Source organism: Crinia signifera, chromosome 4, assembly GCF_055691185.1.
Source record: "Crinia signifera chromosome 4, ASM5569118v1, whole genome shotgun sequence".
NCBI classification, from domain to species: Eukaryota; Metazoa; Chordata; class Amphibia; order Anura; family Myobatrachidae; genus Crinia; species Crinia signifera.
Genome location: NC_139220.1, coordinates 255,694,387 through 255,716,504, shown reverse-complemented (window position 1 = coordinate 255,716,504; position 22,118 = coordinate 255,694,387). Strand labels below are relative to the sequence as shown.

At 44.7% G+C, this 22,118-nt stretch overlaps 1 protein-coding gene across 8 annotated transcripts in view; it reads right to left on the bottom strand.

Moving 5' to 3' along the window:
• MEF2A (myocyte enhancer factor 2A) overlaps positions 1-22,118 on the bottom strand; it is a 126,613-nt gene that overhangs the window by 34,877 nt on the left and 69,618 nt on the right. The window contains exon 1 of one of the 8 annotated variants that reach the window (XR_014473540.1): positions 17,069-20,126. The exons of the other annotated variants lie outside the window; for them this stretch is intronic. The gene's annotated coding sequence lies outside the window, so the exon portion shown is untranslated. Of the gene's footprint in view, positions 1-17,068; positions 20,127-22,118 lie in introns of those variants that run through there. 8 annotated transcript variants of the gene reach the window in all.

Here is a 22,118-nt window from a genome sequence, read left to right as displayed (position 1 = left end):
GCTTTACCAACTTCTGCCATGGGCCTAATTCAGACGGGTTACATTTGCCCCACCTGCAGTGCACGTGGTTTTGCCCATTTTGAGAACAACTTTGTCCTGCGATCAGCTCTGAATTAGGCCCAATGTTTTAAGAAATCATACTTCCTGACGCTGCCCAAGGACCTTAATAAGCCCTGACATGGGAAACTGTACCATGCATTTGTGATACAACATGGTTAGGTCATGCTTAAGCTGGTGACATGCAATCAGAAGTAGTGGAAAAAGGCCTCGCTGTAGCATGAATTCCATTATTTTTTTGTGGGTTTACTATTTAGGACAGAGTAACCCATCAGACATATGCAATAGGCTGTACTCTAGCAGAACATTCTAGCCAAGGATATGACGGTATGTGGGAGACAGGGTGGCCCTTTGCTTTCTCACAGGTGCTCAGACAGATAGAGGCTCCCATCTCAATATGTGGCCATCCCAGAGAGGTCACTGATCCTGGCAAGCACGTTATACACACTAAGGGACCGATTCAGACCTGTTCGCTAGGCAGCATATATTCCATGCCTAGCGAGCAGGTAAACGCCGCTCTGCTTACACATCCACTCGCATGAGGCCACACGGTCGAAAAATCATTCGATGGTCGGTCACCATCGAATGATTTTTCTTTTTCCTTCGTAGACAAAACTCTGTATAAACCGACTTTTATCCTGGCCGGAGATGGCCGAATGCCGGACGAGTGCTGACGTCATGAGACACCTGCATCTCAGGGATACGCACAGCACTATGGACGCACCCATAAAATTCCCCCTTCCCTCCCATCCTGGAGCTAATGCCCCAGAGAGTGTGAAACTCGCCAAAGGTGTTCTCTCTCAGGGAGTCTGTGCATGCGCAAACCCACACCATCGGCCAGGAGAGCAAATTTGGCCCACTACGAGCGGATCTGAATCACCCCCTAAATACATTCACAAAACTAAATTTCATGGCAGCTTGAGGGACATATATGTGTACAATTTTAAATGTTAAATATTGTAGTTTACTTCAGGTATTATTATTATTAATAATAAAAACATGTATAAGTGGTACAATGGAATATGATAATATCGGTCAGGGCCCTTAAGCATTGGTTTTGTGTTAAACGACAGTGACACCAGGAGGTTTAACCTCTGGGAGGCAATGTAGTCATCTGCCGCCGGGCTCCTGCTCCCAAGGGGGCACCTCTCCTCCCCTGCGAGTTTGAATTAGTTCATTGAAAGCCATCGACATTGCTTCTGTGGCTGACCCCCCCCCTCCTAGCAGGATAATAGAATGTGGTGGTGTTGGTGTTGTTGGTGTTGTGTGTGTGTGTGTGTGTGTGTGTGTGTGTGTGTGTGGAGAGAGGGGGCAACAATATTTATCTTGCCTCCGGCCAACTGGGAAGAACTTACACCACTGACACATGGTGAATAAGCATTTGTGGACGGGAGAGTAAATGGAGGATATTTCATTTTCGTCAGAGAATTCCCTTAATCCCAGCACTATGAGCAGGCAGCACCAGAAACCCATACCTCAGTGGAAATACTACAAAAGGGACTTGAGAAGCATTTTCACGAACAAGAACAAGTATTAGAACAGGCTTCCATTTCCAAATCATTTTTGGGCGGTCACTTTCTTGATCTGCACCTTCAGTGCTCATTTACACCCATCTACTTGCTTAATATAAAATGTATTGAGCTGCCTTCTGTTACAAAGATGCTGAACTTGTTTCTAACCCCCTTACTTGCTAGCATTACTACCATTCATTCCCTCTTAACTCTAACATGATAATGCGGGCAGTAAGGTGGCTCTTTGTTTTACATTTTATATTGGGCAGTGACATAGCTGTTCTCTGCACGGAACTCTCAGGGCTGTGTGGAATTGTGTTTTTCCCCCCAAACTAGAACATGGCTGAAAGAAATGAGACAGTTAAGTAGTCAACCAGTGGAAATGTTGCCCATGGCAATCAATCTGGTAGCCTTTATCAATACATTTGGTTACTACAGCCAACTTCTCCACGCATCAACTCCAATGTAACAAATCAACTAATGACATTTTATTTTAAATAAAGTGACCCTCTATAGCAATTATTTTTAATCAAAAGACATTATAGCTAAATAAACGCATGGTATTAAATGTGACTAATAAATACCCTTAAAAGGTATTTAAGGTTAAAGTAGTACAGAAACACATAATTAATAATATCCTTTATTTATATAGTGCAGACATATCATGCACAGCATTACAGAACATAATCGCTAACGTAAGTCTCTGCCCCGCTGAGAAACCCAAGTACCTGGAAGAATACTGTACCAAAATCACTGTATTATAACTAAAATACCATGCAGATCAGCAGCCACACCCAACATAGACACAAACACAAACTTTTTACCAATGGGCTTATTAGATAAAATATGTTTGTGGAAGTCAATACGTAAAAACTTGAGAATCGTTTTGTAAGACTGTAACTGGCTGAGGAGCCAGACCTACACAAGGCAAGGTCATGGCACAACACCTATTTGTACCCTAAGGGCTGCAAATGAAATCCCCTGATCGTCAAACACATAGGGCAACACGGACAGTTTATTGGTTAGCATTACTGCCTCACAGCACTGAGGTCATGGGTTCAACTCCCACAATGGCCCTAACTGTGCAGAGTTTGTATATTCTCCCCAGCCTTGCGTGGGTTTCCTCCGGGTACTCCAGTTTCCTCCCACATTCCAAAAATATATACTGGTAGCTTAATTGGCTCCCAACAAAAAAAGAAAATTTGGAGCAGGGACTGCAGAATATGTGTGCGCTATATAAATAATGGTTAATAAATAAATAAATAAATAAAAAAATACACACATCACCAGTAATATATTTTCTTCCTTGACATCACCAGTAATATATTTTCTTCCTCGATACTAGTCAACACATTGGAAGCATTTCTCTAACAACAGCAAACAGATGGGCAGCAACTAAGGTTGTCATGGGGATGGCCCATTGGGGAAGTTAAGTGAAGATTTAATTTTCAAATCATAGAACAATTCAAAGCAAACAATAACATTGTAAAACAAACAGAAACAATTATTACTAACACACCATATAGAGGAATGCTTTACAAATGTGAATGGAAAATAAAAAGATTTGTGAAGTCTTTCCAACATGTTAAATGCTCTTATGAAACTATGTGGTGATACATCGTAAAGACCCTGGATCTACTGGATTTCTAATTTGGCCGTAGATGAATGTGTACGGCACTGATGATTCAGTTATCAGGCACGTTGGCTGAAATCAGTAAGTAGGGCAGGAGAAGTAGGCACTCTCTTACCGTAGAAGTCTTCCTGCCAACAGAAGCTCCGATAAGCAGCCAGTTAACGTCTAAAATGACTATAAATGTAAAACCCATTCATCTATGGATGTGTCCTGTGAAATGGTCCATTGTGAACTGGCGCTGAAACACTTACAATATCTGGCAGATTTTACTTTTATCTCTTGTGGACAAGCGAGCCATCACATTCCTCTGGGGATGCCCGGAAGGCTTCAATGTTAGAACACATGGATAACCGCCCACACAACTATTAGGCTGCGTCTGATAAACGTGAAACAAAAGTGCAAAACATGGTTCCTTGTACAGAATACAATTACACTGTTATACTAGCTCTGCAAGGCTGCACTGCCACCTGCTGAAATACTCAATATTTCATATAAATAAACATCGGTGTATATTATTACCACATCTTACAGATAATAGTGATTGCTACAGAGCTGCTGGTTATTGCGTGGTTACATCCACCAGGAAGTCTTGGCATGCGCTACAGAGAAGACCTCCTAGTACATATGCGGAAATGAATGGTGAATCACGGGTGTGGTATGAAGACCCGACAGTCGGGATTCTGACGGTCAATATACAAACATCAGAATCCCAAATGACGGTACTCTGTCAGGGGGTTAACTAAGAGAAGCCCCTTGCAGGCTCGCCCCACTGCAGGCTTGGTGGCTCGCTCAGTTCACCACAGGTTATATTCTCCCTTAATGGGGACCCCCAGAAGGCAGAATAGCCCCAGCCAGTGGTGATCCCGACTGTCGGGAATTTGAACAGGCGGGATTCCGATATCGGGAGCCTGACTATCAGGCCGTCATCCAGCACCCCATTTATACAGCGTATGGTAATGTGGACATATGCATTCAAGTCATCAATTTGGAACAGTCCAAGTCATCTGAATTCCTAAGAAGGTTCACTGCCAAAAAAATCATGTTATGCTTAAAGCTATATGGAATTACATTTGCATTGGAAAATTAAAAAAAAAGCTAATATCACATAGATAAGGTCCAAATTTTGTTATGACGAACGCTGCTGCCAGAAACGCTCTCAGACACACCCCCTGCAACACGTGACTAGAAGTTCTCCATGTCAACTACAAGCCCTGCTCTCATACAGCTACAGCTGCACCGATACATACACAACCCCCGGTCCAATATAAGTGGGGACACAGCTGTGTATCATGAAACGGGCTGGTCATCGGGATATGGAGAGAATGCACAATGAATTGGAATTGTGTGATAGGCATGGCAGGTGAATTACATTTCTAGATATATAATCATTATGAAACTTGTGTGTTCGAATAGCAAAAACAGTTGGAAACTAATGATGCAGCAAGTGTAATTTAGTCAGTAGCATATTATTATTTTTTATATACTGTAGTGCCTACACATTACAAAGCACTTTACAGAAAATATGGTACTTGTGTAGTTTCACGGCGCCAGTCTGTGTTTGAAACTTGGCAGCTTGCCAGACTCTGTGTTTAACTGTGCGCTTGCCGCTCTAGATGTTCTCAGCGCAGCACGTGCTTGCTTTACATATGTAATCTACGTTATCACCGTAGCGCTGGCAGCAGCAGCGCGTGCTGCCCAGCGCTGACAGGTCATTGTGGTACTTGTAGTTCCACAGTGAAATAGACAGTCCTGCACACTGCTGCACACTACATGCCCCCCGTTGTCCGTGGTGTGCAGGACTGTCTATTTCACTGTGAAACTACAAGTACCACAATGACCTGTCAGCGCTGGGCAGCGCGCGCTGCTGCTGCCAGCGCTACGCTGATAACGTATATTACATATGTAAAGCAGCCACACGCTGTGCTGAGAACAGCTAGAGCAGTGGCGCCGTGAAACTACACAAGTACCGAAAATATTTAGTCATTTATATTAGTCCCTGCCATAGTGGAGATTTTTGGACATGAACCATTATAGATGGTATTTAATGATCTGATCCATTGCAAAAAATGGTGAAATAGCCGCCTTTTTCGTGGAGATGGAATTTGCATTCCGTCTATTTAAAGTTTTTAATATTTTTTCGATTTGCAAAAAAACAATCCAAAAATCTGAGAAGACGTGGATCCACAAATCCATGTATCTTTCTGCAGAAATGGTGACCGTTTCCGCGAATGCAGATTCGGCTTCTCAAAGAGCCGGCTCTGCAAATCCCGCCAGTTTTCCTGGTGAAAAATGGCTGGGATTGGAAAGCGAAATCCCCTTATTTCTAAAAATCGGAAATAAGGGCAAAGATTAAGCTGATAAATTTGTATCTGCCCTATACATCCATATTAATTCAGACACAATTCAAGGTCATGCTTCTATAAACAAATGTATCTATATATTTCTAAAAGAGGACACTGAACAGGAGATCGGAGATCCCTCAGATATCTCAGGTGTTCAAGCCATGTACCTAGTAATACCGCTACCCCTTAGTCCTCTATGAGAACAGGTGTGGGTCATAGGGTCAACAGTGTCTAGGTCAGTGTTTTCCATACTGTGTGCTGTGGCACCCTGGGGAGCCATGGGGGCCTACCAGGAGTGCCTTGGTTTGGTGTTGCATGACAGATTAAAATTATTTATGGCCAATGTAATTGTGGACAACTAGAAGTGAATCCTTTTTAATACCATGTAACTGACCCCAAGGATGAGATATAAAACACAATTTCATTTCTATTGTTTCCTATTTTATTTTAATGGGGTTAAGTGAAAAACACTGGGTTGTTCAGTGAAAAACATTGTAATACTCCAGGGTGCGGTGATTTAAAATTTTTTTGAGAACCACTGATCTAGGTCGACCATCAATAGGTGGATACTTGGAAGAGATCGACACAAGCAAAATGTTGACATTTTGTGTTGTGTTTAACTTTTTATTAGTGTCCTGCGTACCCTCGCTTCCCTTACCATGTGTTGGGACAGGTGCCGCGCTACCACTGCGATCAGCACATTTTACTATTCACTATCATAGTCCACATGGATGCTTAAGAATAAGAAAGTGAAAACTATTTAAAGAAAATTATGAATAACTCATGTCAACCTTTTCATGTGGCGACCATTGCCATGTCAACAGTTTTGCTTGTGTCGACATTTTGTATGTGTCAACCTAACATCAGGATACAATGAGAATGGTGGTCTTCCTCAATTTAACAATCTCCCAACAGTTGGATTGTTAAGGCTTTAGCAGTTCTATAAGTCCTTCCCCTTAATCCCAAGCAATGCCGGTGATGTGCAAACCAGTGGTCACACATACATACAGACCACCGTCAGCATAGAATCCAGTGTCACATATTTTATAACCACAAATAGCAAAATTGCCAATCTTCTTAAAATAGACTAAATGCAGATTGGAATGATATAATTATTTGCAGTTATTTTAAAGGACTGCTATTCTTCCTGGGACTGACAGAGATTTCCAGTGTTTCCACATTAACCAATTAGATTGCAAAGAAGGCATGCTAAGATTAATGTCTAAAAGTGCGAAACATCTATTAGAGCATGTGATATATGTGCCTATATTTTAGTCCATGTAATTGTTGGAAAAAAAAAACAGTGATCTGTGGAATGTCCAATTTTTTATCTTTTGATGACTAAAGGTCCATACACACTGGGCGACTATGCCCAGCGTGTATGGACAGCGATGATTGCGTTCATCACTGGGGGAAAGCTGCTCAGTCTAGAGCTATGCAAAGCTGTCCTCAGCGCTCATCACCAGACCATACAAACGTCTGAAAGCCGCTCGAACATGCTGTTTTGAGCGGCTTTCATCTCAAAGTCGCCCAGTGTGTATGGGCCTTAAGTGATGGCGGGGGGAGGGGTGGGAGGAGGAAGTTATTGTCATTCTTAATCCCCATACATACGGGGTGACAATAAGATCCAGATTATAGATCGACAATGTCTACAGTATGTCGATCGATAGTCAACAGGTCGCCACAAACAAAAACGTAGACATTACAACGGTCGACACCTGAAAACGTTTTTCTTGATTTTTTCCTCTGGAACTTTTTCTTACCATCCACATGGAATACGATTGGGAATGGTGAAGGGTGCCAAGCGCAGCGGAGAATGGCACCTGCTGAGAAGCATGTTATCTTTTTGCTTGTTGAACTTTTAGGGTCTACACTATGATCCACACTCACAGAAAGCAATGTAGTAGAGGTCCAGACTTGACCAAACGAAAGAGAACTCTCATTCTTTGCGAATTTGTAATATAATTTTCTGGTATTTATTATTAAATAAGAACATAGGGTTCTTACTAAATGGTTTAAGTCAGGGTTGGGGAACCTCAGGCCCAGGGGCCGTATGCGGCGCCCGTAGCCAGTCTGAGTGGCGCGCCCACCCACCCGGCGGCTTTGCCGGGAGTCAAGTACAGGGGAATTCTCAAGAGAGGTCGGTAGTTCTCGCGAGATTCCTCTTAATCAACAGCAGCCAGAGACTGTCAGTCCTATTCAGCGGTAGCCGCCGGAGCGTGGGACGGCTGCAGCAGGACAATTTGAAAGAGAAATTTTTACATATGGCCCCCGAAGGATTTTTTTCCCCATACAAACGGCCCTTGGCACAAAAAAGGTTCCCCATCCCTGGTTTAAAAGATCAGTTAGACACCTATTTGTGGCTAATATTTGCCAGAAATAATCAGAACAGAAAAAGTGGAGTCTGGGAAAACATTTACTTGCGCTTCTGACAGGAAAGCAGAACTGACGTCAAAGAGCCATTTACTGAAGGTAAGTGCTCCTCTTCTGACCGTTACCAGGAAACCAGCAGGACTGGATGCTTATTCACGTTGCTAAATTACACGACTTTGTAAATTCATGCAATTCCATACCTAACCCTTACACTGCCATACACATCACATTTCTGACTGTGGAGCCAGCTGGCCACATATTTCCCAGTTCTATTATTTTCAGCCTTTTATTTATGCTTATTTATTAACAGTTTCCTATATAGTGCAGCAGGTTCTGTTGCGCTTTATGCCTTTTGAACCCTCCCATCCAAAACACTAGAAGAAACTATAGAAAACCTCTGAGCTGGAAGCAATGTTGATGTTCATGAAGCAAAATTATGTTTTTCAACTATACATGCGTCTAAGTAGAAAAAAAGATGCACAGTACATGTGCCAATCTGTGCACATAGGGCCTAATTCAGCAGGAGTTTAGCATGAAATTGCAATACTATAGAGTGAAGATTAGATGCACATACTCTGAAATGTACTGCACAAGTAATGAGGGCCCCTTCCCCCGGGGTGACTCAGAGGTGGCTATTTTATGGGCGTGTTGCAGAAGTGGCTGCAGTCTCAGACGCACCAACCAGTATAGAGTATGTGAGTGTCTAAAGACACTGAATGTGCTTGTCCTTGAGACGCGTGTCTGTACAACAGGGACAGGCTTTTAGCGGTATTAAAAGTCGCATGTGTGATTGTGGCCAAAGTCGCACAAACAGAAGCTGCGGTGTCCTGATCAGAGTCATTTACACAGTATCTGGTCACAGGCGCAGAAACTGGTAGTCTGGTACTGGTACATTTGTGTTGCCAAAAGTGGTTATGGTATAAAACATAGACTGACTCATGATAGACAGTCATATGGTTGACCACTAATGGTCGACATTCACAAGGGCGACAGGGCCTCAAGGTCGACAGGTAAAAGTTTGACTTGGAAAAAGGTCGACATTAGTTTTTAATGGTTTTTTTTGGTGTCTATGTCGACATAGGTCGACCTGGACACTGTCTAAGTGTACCGCGTCCACTCGCCATGCTCCGGGCACTATTTTATTTTCCCTCCATGTCCTAGCGGATGGTAGGAAATGAAATACTGCATGTCGGCTTCAAATTTTGTAAAAAAAATGGATGTCTACCTTTTCCATGTCGATCTTTAGACCCAGTCGACCTATTGTGTGTCGACCTTTTGACCCTGTCGACCTTTTGACTACCATTAGTGGTTGACCATATGACTGTCTATCATGAGTCAGTCTATGATCAGTCTGGATACCGCCAAAAGTGACTTTTTACCAAATGAAGCAATTTAAAAAAATAATGATGATAATAATAATAAATAAATTAAAACCAACACAATAATAACAAAACATATGGCAACATTTTGTATGATGCAAAATTTGAAGTTTCCTTTCTTCAGGAAACACACTGGAAAATGAGTTCATTAATCAGCTCATTCTACACTTGGCTGTTTTGGGACGACTTACAAGATTGCACACAAAATACAATAAATAAAAAAACAACACTAAAGCAATTTGGATCAAATCCTCTTTGCCAAAATGGTTACGAGACACATTAGCCTTGATTCTCTCATCATCTTACCAGCGTTAATATCCTTGTCTTTATCAACCAAAGAGGAGCACTTTACAGTCACCCTGCAGCTGGTCATTTATTTAGTATTTGACAATATTGTAATATAATATAATATATACTCCTCAGGACATTCACTGGCAGGTTTCTGCAGATCAATCTGTCATGTTTACCCGGTGGCTTATTACAGGAGCAGTGTGATTTACTGTAGTTAGCAGGGATTTACCTGAGCAGGGACTTTCCTCGCAACTTTAAAAGGCGTAAGGAAAAGTCAGCGAGAAATAGGCGTAATTGGGGGTTTACATGTAGGAAAAAAACATTGAATCCACAGGTTACGTGGCAACTACCCAACAATTAGCCGCAGGGTAAATTTTGTGGTAATTTAATATGCCTTTTCGTGTTCCTTTAAATTCATATTCTTTACAGTTCCGTTCCCGATATATAGACACGCTGCGGGTAGCATTCATCATTAATGATTTAGTGCATACACACTAAACGATATGTGTGATATCATTATCGTGCACATTGTTAAAACATCTTGTATAGTGTGTACGCACCTTTGAAAAGCATGTCTCTCCATTTCCCATGTAACTATTGAGTGAAAATGTAGCTTCTGTATTTAGACCAGGCACAGCTAGATACTACAGAACTGAAAACGTTGCACTAATTACGAGTGGCTATTGCCATTGCATTTGGGGACACAGTCACACAGCCAAGATGGCCAACATCGCATACATTTTAATTCTACAGCACCATCAATAAGGGATGTCGGCGACCTGTAGGAAAACATGCGGATTGGTGGAATATCCGACAATCCGCATGCTTTTTTCAGAACGGGGCCAAATTCGACAGGTTTTTCCCCGTTTCTGACATCTCGATCCGACTTTAAAAAAAAGTCAGATTGAGGAGATGAGGCGGGGAGGACAGCGCCGGGTGAGCAGCAGCAGCGACCTGTAGGAAAAAGTGTGGATTGGTGGAATATCCGACAATCCGTGTGCTTTTTTCAGAACGGGGCCAAATTCAACAGTTTTTTCCAGTTTCTTACATCTCGATTTGACTTTAAAAAAGTCGGATTGGGGAGATGAGGCGGGGAGGAAGGCGCCGGGTAAGCAGCAGCAGTGGTGGGGAGGCTGTAGTGTTTGGGGCTCTGCGCTGTGCTCAATCTAGAACTCTTGCCGCTGCCGGCTCATTCATACACCACGCACCCTTTGCTGCACGGGGCAGGAGGAGCACAGGGTGCCTGACCCCCGTAAAAGGGGGCATGGCCTCATGAAAAGGAGGCGTGGCATCACAAAAAGGAGGCATTACACATTATGGAACACACCGTAATGCCCATCTGCTTCCTCTGTCTAAGTAGGGTGTCACTTGTGGGGTAATTGGTAACGTCTCTCTGCAAGCAGATTAGTTAGAGTTTTGAGCTCTTATGGTGCCCACACACGCACCGATCCCGGCGGTGCGATGCTGTACGATGGGGTGCGCGCTCCCGCGGCACCTCATCGTACAGTACAAAAGGTATGTGCTGCACATACTTTTTGTACTAGCTTTTTCTAGCATAGCATCGCATCGCATGCACATTGTATGCACAAGGCATACGATGCGATGCTATGTGTGCTAGTTAAGCCCACAACGCACGCCGGGATCGGTGCGTGTGTGGGCACCTTTAGAACTAGGAGGGAGACTAGGCAGGCTTCAGGCGATTCATGGGAACCCCTTTACAATCTCATAGGCATTCTGCCTATGTCCTCTCCCATTACAAATAGCTATGTGCTCAGTGTCAATGTTGCCCTTAGATTAACCTGCGGTGTCCCACTCCGTATGTTGAGTGGTTGCGGTTAGGTTTGTCACAACTCACTGTTTTGTGCTGCAAACGGTATCTGCGTCTCCTTGCCTCCGTACTCACAGTCCAGATCGCATCTCTCCCCAGGTGCCAGACAGCGGGTCCCGCTCTCACGAGAGTGCAGATCATCTCTAACTGCGACGTCACTGCACTGCTTCCCCCGGTTCTCACGGTATCTGGTGGATCTCTGGGCTGAATACCGCTGTAATGAAGCGTAGGGGGGGGGGGGGACTGCGCGGTGCAATAGGACTCAAGGCAGCAGGGCGGGCTCAGCGCTACTGCAGAAAGTTCTCAGAACTTTCTGCACAAAGCAGCCCACAAGGTCTTCGGCCCTTCTGGCATTTGCCAGAAGTGCCAGATGGCCAGTCCGGCCCTGCCTTTACTCCAGGATTAGCAAAGTCCATTTAAGTTACTCAGGAATACAATAAACTCAAACTCTGTACCAGCCAGCGGAGTAATAAGGCCATCCAGTCACAATCATGACAACACTAGTGTACTGTACCTTCACAACGAAATGCATAATTATCAGAAACAGTCACCCACATAAGGGCAGTGTCCCGTGAGAGGTTTTCAGTATTCAAGGTGGCCATACACACGCAGATTTATCTTCAGATCTGGCTGGTTGGAACAAAAACATGGTTATGGATGAGCGCAAATGACAGTTGACCATTTGCTTGGAAATGCTGGAAAACTGACAAACTGTCACTCATCCATAACCATGTTTTTGTTCAAACCAGCCAGATCTGAAGATAAATCTTACTAGTGTATGGGCACCTTAACAGTGCTTTTCTAGATTTACAATCCTTAAAAATATAAATTTTTTTTAAACTGCCACTGGAAGATATTAATGCTTTCTAGATCACACAGTGTATTTGTCAAGAGATTTGGATGCTTGTCCAAAACACTGTCTGCATTTAAACACTGTTCTAGTGATTAAAGCATTTGCATGGCATCCTCTCCGTATTATGTATAGAAGATTTAACTGTGGAACCGCAATTTAAACATGACTTTGCCCAGGTGACAACTATATAAAAGGCTAAAATATTTATTCTAGCACTGAAAGACAAGTTACAATGCTAAGCATAGCCAAACATTCTGTAGGCATGAATGTGAAAGACTACTGCATACAAAAGATGCCACGTCTCACTGAAAGCAGATTACTTCCAAGCACAGGCTTTCCAAATGCGCAGAGCACCTGCTTTTGTCCTTGCCCTCAAAATGCTGAAGATTACATAGACTTTAAGGTTTATCCATAAACCTGATAAAGCACAGATCAGTCTGTCTGCAGGGATTGCCCTGTGGAACTCCTACAAGCAGCACTGCTTATATTTTGTGTTCATTGATATCTTAGGCCCTTATTTTGATTCGTGCGGTACGGCCCGCGTGCGGCCGTACCGCCGATGTTTTTCTTCTGCACATGCGCAGAGGTCAATCTGCGCATGTGCAGCCCCCTTCGCCGCAGACGGATTTCGTCCGCCGCAAAGGGGGCGTATAGGGGCGTGAGGGGCTTCATCCCCTCATTTCCCTATGTGTACGCCCCGCGTTTCATGGGCGTTCCCATGCAAACGCGGGGCGTACGCATGGTAATGAGGGCATGACGCCACTCATGGGGGCGGAAAGCTGACGTCGGCGGATGTCAGCTTTCAGCCCCCATACAAGCTACCACACGGACGATTGTCCGTGTGGTCTCAGCTTGCGGGAGCTGCCGCGGCGTGCGGCCCTGCCTTCGATGGTCGTCGACCATCGAATGCAGGGGGCAGCTCCCACCATGGTGGAGGCGTACGCCTCCACCATTTTCGTGCGGATCGCCAGCCGTCCGTGTACGGACGGCCGTGGCGATCCGTAGTGTGGGCGGGGATACGTCTGGTGCGGTCGGAGCCGCATATGCGGCTCGACCGCACCAACCAGAATAAGGGCCTTAGTGTTCTAGCTCAGATACAGGCTACAGATGTGTCCTCATTCACTATTACTGCAGTCACACCAAACATTCCTTCTCGGTGCACCATGAGCTTCCGCTTACTCCACGAGGTTTTTTTTGTGTTAATCTAGTTGCTATTGGATAAGAAACAGCTTTGCAAGACTGCACAGATTTATTTGAGATGCAACACTTGAATATCTGTGTGCTTCTGAACCTGTATACATACATACACACACACATATTATAAAAGAGCAGCTGATTGGTTGCCATGGGCAACTTCTCCATTGGCTCAGTTCTCGTCCATAATCAACTGCTTCATATATCTGCCCCAATATAACATTCTATACTGTACTGAATGAGGTGGAATTTTGAAGGCGATTCTGGATCACCAGCAGTGATCTGAATTAGGCCCCTGCCTGGGTTTGAGCATGTGCAAACCCTGACAGGGAATGGCCGCGTTGAGCTACACACTCGCCGGGCCATACGTAGCGGGGAGGGAGGGCCCAGGGCAGTGACGGCGCTGGGCCATGGGAACGCTTAGCATTTTATGGGCATCCCCATTAAAATGCTGGGCGTTCCCATCTGCCCGCCCCATCTTCATCCTGGCTCTCTCTGAGACTGACTTTTATTTGCGATGGCAGGACAACTGATTAGATGGTCGACAACCATCTAATGGTTTCTCCTGCTGGCGGCTCATGCGAGGGGATGTCTTCTCGTTACACATGCCCTTACATGTTTCTGAGAGGATTCGGTGACGGGCGGTGGCATATCAGGTGTTCGGTAAGCAGCAATGTTTGCATCTTATCAAACAATCCTGAATCAGGACCTTAATTAGCTACGGGAGGGTGCAAACAGAAACATGCATTTAGTGCGCCCTTTGCGGCTCACTGTGCGTAGTAACTGTATAAACTAAACGCTTAATGTGTTGGATAATAGAATAGCTAAAAACCTGCAGTAAGTTCTGTGGCTAGTTGAATGATCTCCAAAGCAAAAAGTCTTCTTAGCTGCTTTTTTTATCAGTGCTCTTTAAATCCTGCGCACAGGATACAGGTTTAAAAGTAGAATAACTGCGCAGTGTATACCCCACAGGAAAGGGCTTCCATCCACAACTCACAACGTTCTGCTTGTAGAGTCCAAACATCCTGGTATCAGGCACACTTCAGTAATGACACCAAACAAACAAGAAAGTGCTTAACCTAAATGGCCATTAATTCTAGCTTAAGATCTTAACCGTCCCATCCAGAAAAACACAACATATCCAAAAACACATTGACTTTGTTCCAATAAAATGTTCGAAATAGACAGGCAACTCTTCAACTAAAGCCCGGGCCAAGGAACACACTGCAATTTGTCTTTAAGACGTTGTGGAGAAAACCACTGATCTCATTTCTCCTGGCACGGAAGGCTCTTGCCAAAACTCATTAACTAGAGCATTCAATTGTCATATAAACCTGCCAGATGTATTGCCTCCCTATTTTGAAGCACATGAGCAAAAATAATTAAGCTCCTTGAAACACGGACGCTTTATAATTTGCCCCAACAGCTTCAATAATATTGATTTGGGTTATGAGATTAAACAAGAGCTGCCAGGTACCAAACTTCAGTATTATGTTTTATTTGGCTACCAAAATTACCATTTTCATTGCTCTCAATGTAATCTAATGCATTTCTACAGAAGCTTGAAAACATCTGTGAAAACACTTCCCAAACGCAGGAATTCAGAGTGAGCCACACCAGGAAGTCTTCTGTGAGCACAGACATCAAATGCTCATTGTGTCCCTCCAGAGGTTTTTACAGGCTCTTGTTTTTGCTACTAGATGAATGTGGGGTATTTAAGTACACAGCCATTGCAACTTGTCATCAGTGTCTCGCTCATGAAAATATATAATGCGCCAGCTCTGCAAAATGATGGAGTTTATTTTAAAGCCATAATGCCAACCACTGGCCTTTTGACAGTATTTTTTTTGTTCAGGAGCCCCACATCACATCATCACTTTGTGTTGGGAATATAAATCTGTAGTGCCCATTGATTCCTACTCCACCTTATCACACTAATGCTCTGATCCCATACAGCCCTGTTGTCATGAACATAAATCATATAAAGGCTGGGGTAGCCAACTCCAGTCATCGAGGGCCAACAACAGTTAAGGTCCATACACACTGAGCGACTATGCCCAGCGTGTATGGACAGCGATGATAGCGTTCTTCGCTGCAGGGAAAGCCGCTAAATGCATACACACTGAGCAGATTTCCCCCTGCCCGGCCCCGACAGATGAACGGCTTTCCCCGCGATGTTGCGGGAGCGCGCAGCAGCACTCATCGCCGGACCATACACACTGGGCGGCTTTGAGCTGAAAGAACATTTCGTATAGACAGGTGATATTAAAAAAAAAACTTAAAAAAGCAAAACAAAAAATCTCTCGTCACTTCCTCTTCCATCCATATGGGTTGACCAGACCCTACATTAAATAGGTCAATGTAGAGGAACACTCTCGGCAAATATACCACTGGTAAAAATATCATTATGAAGAAATAAAATAGGACCTATTTTGGTTTGTGAAGAAAGACAAAAATGGAAAGAAAAATAAAATGAAACCCCCCCAAAATACACTATCACTATACCCTTTGAAAAGACCCAAGCACCTTCAGGTTAGTAACTGCTGCAAATTATAAATACACTGTACTTAGTGAAACTATACCAAAGCACAGCCCAATTCACTGAACTACAATAGGGATGATGGGGTCATTTGTTAGCAATGGTTTTACTATGGAGTACCTGAAGGTCGTCCCCAAGAAATAAGACCACCTTATTATGGAATCAGTCTGCTATGCTTCAAGAGAATTACACAAAACACTTATTTCCAGCTGAGTAACAACCAAATAGAAAAAAGACCAGTTAAACATACAACCTCAGAAATGGCAAACCCATTCATGTAACCTACAATTTGATAGACCTTTAACAATTTTGATAGGGGTTCACCAAGTCCAGTTGATAAAGTAATATGCAATGGCATAAGGTGAACCAAAAAACACTGTCCAATACTCACTTATATTAGTACTATACTGTATCTTAAACTAATTGCACGCCATAATAATAATATCAATAATAATATAAAATGACACAAACATTATCTTGTTGACAAACCAGATTACTTTGCATGTAAATTAAGATACAAGTTATCTGTGATGAGCATCAGAGGCATATGGCTGTCAATGAGAGTTAGAAGCTCAATGCTGCAGATCTGGAGATCTGGTGGGGGTGTGGATATACCCAGTTTTAAATATTAGGGGCTCTTTTTACCTACTGCAGGAGCCGTCGCAACATGATCTTGGGGGCATGCCCGTGCTTACTGGGTGGCCTTCGTCAAGGAGCATCACTAGGTAGAAAGACCTTGGATTATTTCTGACCCAGGTTATGCCCTGAAACTATGGTGACACCCACACACGGTATGGTCATTTAGATAATTAGAGGTTTTCTGTAGGACATTTTTTTTAACACTATACTGTAAAATGATTTGGGTCCTTCACATAGGAAAGTCTAGCTCAATAGCACAGATTACTAGCTCACATAGGAAAGTCTAGCTCAATAGCACAGATTAATAAACAGTGGCACAGAGTATATTGATGGCCATTGTATGAGATTACATTGCACTACATAATGGGCAGTTATCTGCGTGTTGTTTTTGTTTTGTTTTTATCGCATGGGAAAATACCGGATTATTACCTGGTAATGGGTTTTCCTCTACTCCGCCATGGCAGCCATCAAGAATGGGTATCTCCCTGCTGGGTAGTGCTTTGGAAAGGAAAAAAAGACCTCTGGCCCCTATAAGAAGGCTCCTCCTCCGAACACCAGTGTCTTATATTCTTCAGCTTTAAAACAAACGAACATCATTATTACACATCCCCCCCCCCTTTCCTGAGCGTTCACTCAAGGGAGGGAAATACCGCTGCCATGGCGGAGTAGAGGAAAACCCATTACCAGGTAATAATCCGGTATTTCCTCTGCCTCCGCCATGGCAGCCATCAAGAATGGGTCATGCCCAAGCAGTACTGTATTTCGTAGGGAGGGTATACTCACGTATAAATTAGGAACAGGCCACCGGCCCTATAATACATAACTCAATAGAACATTTCCTCATGTTTCAGTTTACTGCTGCGCTCAGGATCTTCCTCCCAAACTTAGCATCAGCGGAAGACCAGACGTCTACTCTGTAATGCTGTGTAAACGTGTGCGCTGAGGCCCACCCTGCGGCTTTGCAAATTTCTGTCAGTGATGCAGATCCTTTCTCTGCCCATGACGACGCCACTGATCGCGTTGAGTGTGCTTTAAAACCTTCTGGTGGCTCCTGTTGTCTTATGACATATGCTTGTCGCACACAGCTTTTAATCCACCTTGATAAAGTCTGTTTAGAGGCTCTTTGCCCCCTTCTTTCTCCCTCTGACAGTATAAATAAATTGTCGACTTTACGGAATTCGGCCGTCCTTTGCTTGTAAATGGAGAGGGCTCTGACCAGGTCCAGACAGTGTAACCTGCTTTCTTTACTATTCGCCGGATTTGCGCAGAATGTGGGCAATATAATCTCCTGATTGATATGAAACTCTGACGCCACCTTTGGTACGAACATCGGGTTTGTCCTTAGGACTACTTTATCCGCATACATTTTAAAGTACGGCTCCTTTATCCACAATGCTTGGAGTTCCGATATTCTACGAGCTGAGGTCATGGCCACTAGGAATAACACTTTCCACGACAGAAGCTTTAAGGTTATTTCTTGTAGTGGCTCAAACGGAGATTCTGTTAGTACCCCCAGTACTAGATTCAGGTCCCACGAGGGTACCGGACTTCTTATCTTTGGTTTGATCCTCTTTACAGCCTGCATGAACCTTTGTACATATCTGTTCTTGGCTATGTCCCAATCCAGTATGCATGATATCGCTGAGACCTGTACTTTCAGAGTACTTGGGGAGAGGTTCATCCGTAACCCTTCTTGAAGAAAAGAAAGTATGGTGACCACACTGCGAGGATTCTTCTTATTCTCCTTCGCCCAATACGCATACTTCTTCCAAACCCTATAGTATATCTTCATGGTTACCGGCTTTCTTGCTTTCAGCAAGGTTTCCACTACTCCTTCACTGAACCCCTTCGCCTTCAGACCCCCGATTTCAGCAGCCAAGCCGTCAGTTTCCACGATTCCGGCTGCTCCTTGTATACCTCTCCTTGTACTAGTATGTCCTTGGTTGGAGGTAGTCTCCATGGATCGTCTATTGCCAACTTCTGGACTGTATTGAACCATGCTCTGCGAGGCCAATACGGCAGGATAGCTATTACTTCTATCTTTTCCCTCTGCAGTTTCTTTAGTAATTTCTGGATCACTGGTATCGGGGGAAAAACATAAGCCCTCTCTATGTCCCAGGGCACCGACAGGGCGTCTACTTGTTCTGCCAACGGCTCCCAGAACCTGGCAAAAAATCTGGGTACTTTCCTGTTTCTTGCCGTCGCCATAAGGTCTACCTGTGGACGTCCCCATCTTTGCACCAGATTTTCGAACACCTCTTGGTTGAGGCCCCATTCTCCTGGCAGACACTCCACCCTGCTTAATTGGTCTGCCACCACGTTTTCCTTCCCTGCTAGGTAAACTGCCGTGATGCTCAGAACCCAGGTTTCCGCCCACTCGAACAGTCTGGCGGCCACTTCCATCAATGCTCTGCTTCGTGTGCCACCCTGTCGATTCACATAGGCCACTACCACCTGGTTGTCCGTCCTCACGATTAGTTCTGTATCTTGTAGTTGGTTTTGAAACCACTTGCAGGCTCTGACCACCGCCTCCATTTCCCGCAGATTGGAGTGAGCTTCTTTCCAGTCTTGTTGCCACTTTCCTTGGGCTACCTGATAATTGCAGGTTGCTCCCCAGCCTGTTTCGCTGGCGTCCGTGGTCAGCGTTACCTGTGGCTTTGTGCCAAAGTATCTTCCTGCTGTCAGCCTGCTTCCTGCTGCCCACCAGTCCAGGTCCTGCCTGGCCCTTGTCGACAGGATTATTTTTTGGGACAAATCTTTTGAATTTTTGTTCCACTGTAGAAGGAAACAGTTTTGCAGCTTTCTTGTATGGAATCTTGCCCAAGGAACCACCTCTATTGCTGATGCCATGAGGCCTAGCACTTCCATGTAATCTCGTGAGGATGCAACGCGTTTTCTTTTCAGGTTTTTTACTTGGTGAATTAGCTTTTTTCTTCTGACCTCTGTTAAGGAAATTTTTTGCTCCTTTGTATTTATCACTACTCCCAGGTATGTTATTTCTTGAGCCGGGATGAGTTGGCTCTTTTTGTAATTCACCAGCCATCCGTGCTCCAACAGACACTGCACCACTCTGTCCGTGTGCTCCTGGGCCTTCTCCTCGGAATCTGCGACTATTAGAATGTCGTCGAGGTAAGGAAATAATCTTATCCCGCTCTGCCTTAGTGCGGCTATCAACACAACTAGCACTTTGGAGAATGTTCTTGGGGATGTTGCCAGCCCAAATGGTAGGGCGTTGAACTGATAACTCTTGCCCATCAGCCTGAACCTCAGATATTTTCGATGGCTTATGCAAATTGGGACGTGTAAATAGGCGTCTTTGAGATCGATCGACGTCATGAAGTCTTTTTGACTTAAATCCAGTATTACTGACTTGATACTGTCCATTTTGAAGGATTTCACCTCTATGAACTGATTGAGCCGTCTCAGATCTAGTATGGTACGAAACCCTCCTGTTGCTTTTTTTACTACAAAAAAACGGGAAAAACATCCCCGAAACTCCTGCCCTTCTGGCACCACGCTGATTACTTCCTGTTCCAGCATCTCTTGCAAACTTGCCAATAAGGCTTTTCTCTCCTCCCTGTTCTTGGGAATTGGAGACTGAACAAAAAATTCTCCGGGAACTCTGTTGAACTCCACTTTGTACCCGGAGGATATTACTTCTTGGACCCACTTGTCTCCAGTGGTCCCGGACCAGACGCTTGCAAATTTCAGCAACCTGGCCCCTACTGTTTGTGACCTGACGTCACTGTGCCTCCTTTTTGGAGGAGAACTTATCTCTGTTCCTTTGGGCACGAAAATTGCCCCTTGATACCCAGGATCCCCTTCTATAGGGTCTCCCTGGTCTATAAGCCCGTGACTCTCTATAGTCCTGGGGCTGAAATCTCCCGAATTTGGCTGGAGGTACTCGTCTGCCTCCCTTATCTTGAGGAAGCCAAACCGACTTCCCTCCTGATATTTTAGCCACCAGCTCGTCCAATTGTTTGCCAAACAAATAGTCCCCTTGGAACGGCATGGACAGGAGTTTATTTTTGGACTGCGCGTCCGCCGCCCATGGTTTTAACCATAGCGCCCTTCTTGTTGCGGCCGTTGCTGCCCCTGCTCTGGCCGACAACCTTACCGCATCCATAGATGCCTCACAAATGAATTCTACTGCCAGTTGCACATCCTGCACAACCTTCAACAGTTCAGAAGTTGCGAGTTCATCTAAAATATCTCCCTCTAGTTGCTGACACCAGCCTCTTACTATCCTGGACGTCACAGCCATAGCTGACGCTGCTTTTAGAGAAGCCCCCGAAATTAGATGTTGTTTCCTTAGACCCAACTCAATCTTACGATCCATTGGATCTTTAAAGGCGTTGGCCTCTTCTAGTGGCAGTGTCGTTTTCTTTGACAGTCTCGCCACCGCTGCATCTATTTTCGGTGCTTCCTCCCATGAGAGTACCTGCGCCTTGTCAAAGGGGTACATCTTGTTAACCTTCCCCGGAATAGCCACTCTTTTATCCGGTTGCTTCCATTCCTCAGTTATTATGTCCCTCAGGGTTTGAGACAGGGGGAACGTTTTAGTTTTCTGCTTTTTATCTTTAAAAAGCATCTCCTGCAAGCTCACATCCTCCTGCTTGTCCTCAATATCCAATGCCTTATAAATCCGGACCAAAAGGTTGTCGACCATGTCGGCGTTAAAGTCTGATTCAGACCTATCCTGACCTGGATCCTCCTCCTCTTCATCATCCAAGTCCCCTCCAAGATTACTAGGGCCGGCCGACTGACCCGCTGTATCCTCAGTATACTCATTTAACACATAGCTTTTCCGCTTGCTGGGTGTCTTGCCTGTATCCTCCTTAGGTGCAAATGTTTCAGCCAGGGCTGTTTTCAGCATTTGTACTAAGCTCGACATCTGAGCCGGGGAAAACAGCTGAGAGGCCTTACAGCCTTCACATACAGTCCCTACATGTTTGTCCGGCAGCGTTTTGTCACATGCTGTACATTTGCTAAGCACTTTCTTCTGCTTGCTCTTCCCTTTATCCTTACTATGCTCCGACCTAAAAGATATCACCAGTCACTACAACTTCCACACAACATTACACCATGTGGACACCCTACACCACATATAGCTCACCCCGTTTTCGCACCAGACTGCCTGTCTTCCTCCATTATGAGTAGTGCGCCTCTCCTTGCTGCAATATTCCCCCACGCCTGATCTGCCAATAGACGCTACCTCTCTCTTGCTACCGTCTCTTGGGGAAGCCAAACCGCACCTCAGATCAGCGTGGAACCAACGCCGGCTGCCCCTAAGACATGACGCGTACCGGAAGTCGCGCCCTAATGACGCGCCTCCTCTGTGTACACGCCGCTCGCACTACTCGGCGCCCGCCCTTAGCACAGAGCTGGGGCAGGGGAAGCGTGAGCCGACAACCACCGTGCCCGCCACCGTATACTTCCTCCTGGACGCCGCCGTATAGCTACCCCATGGGGCCCGCCT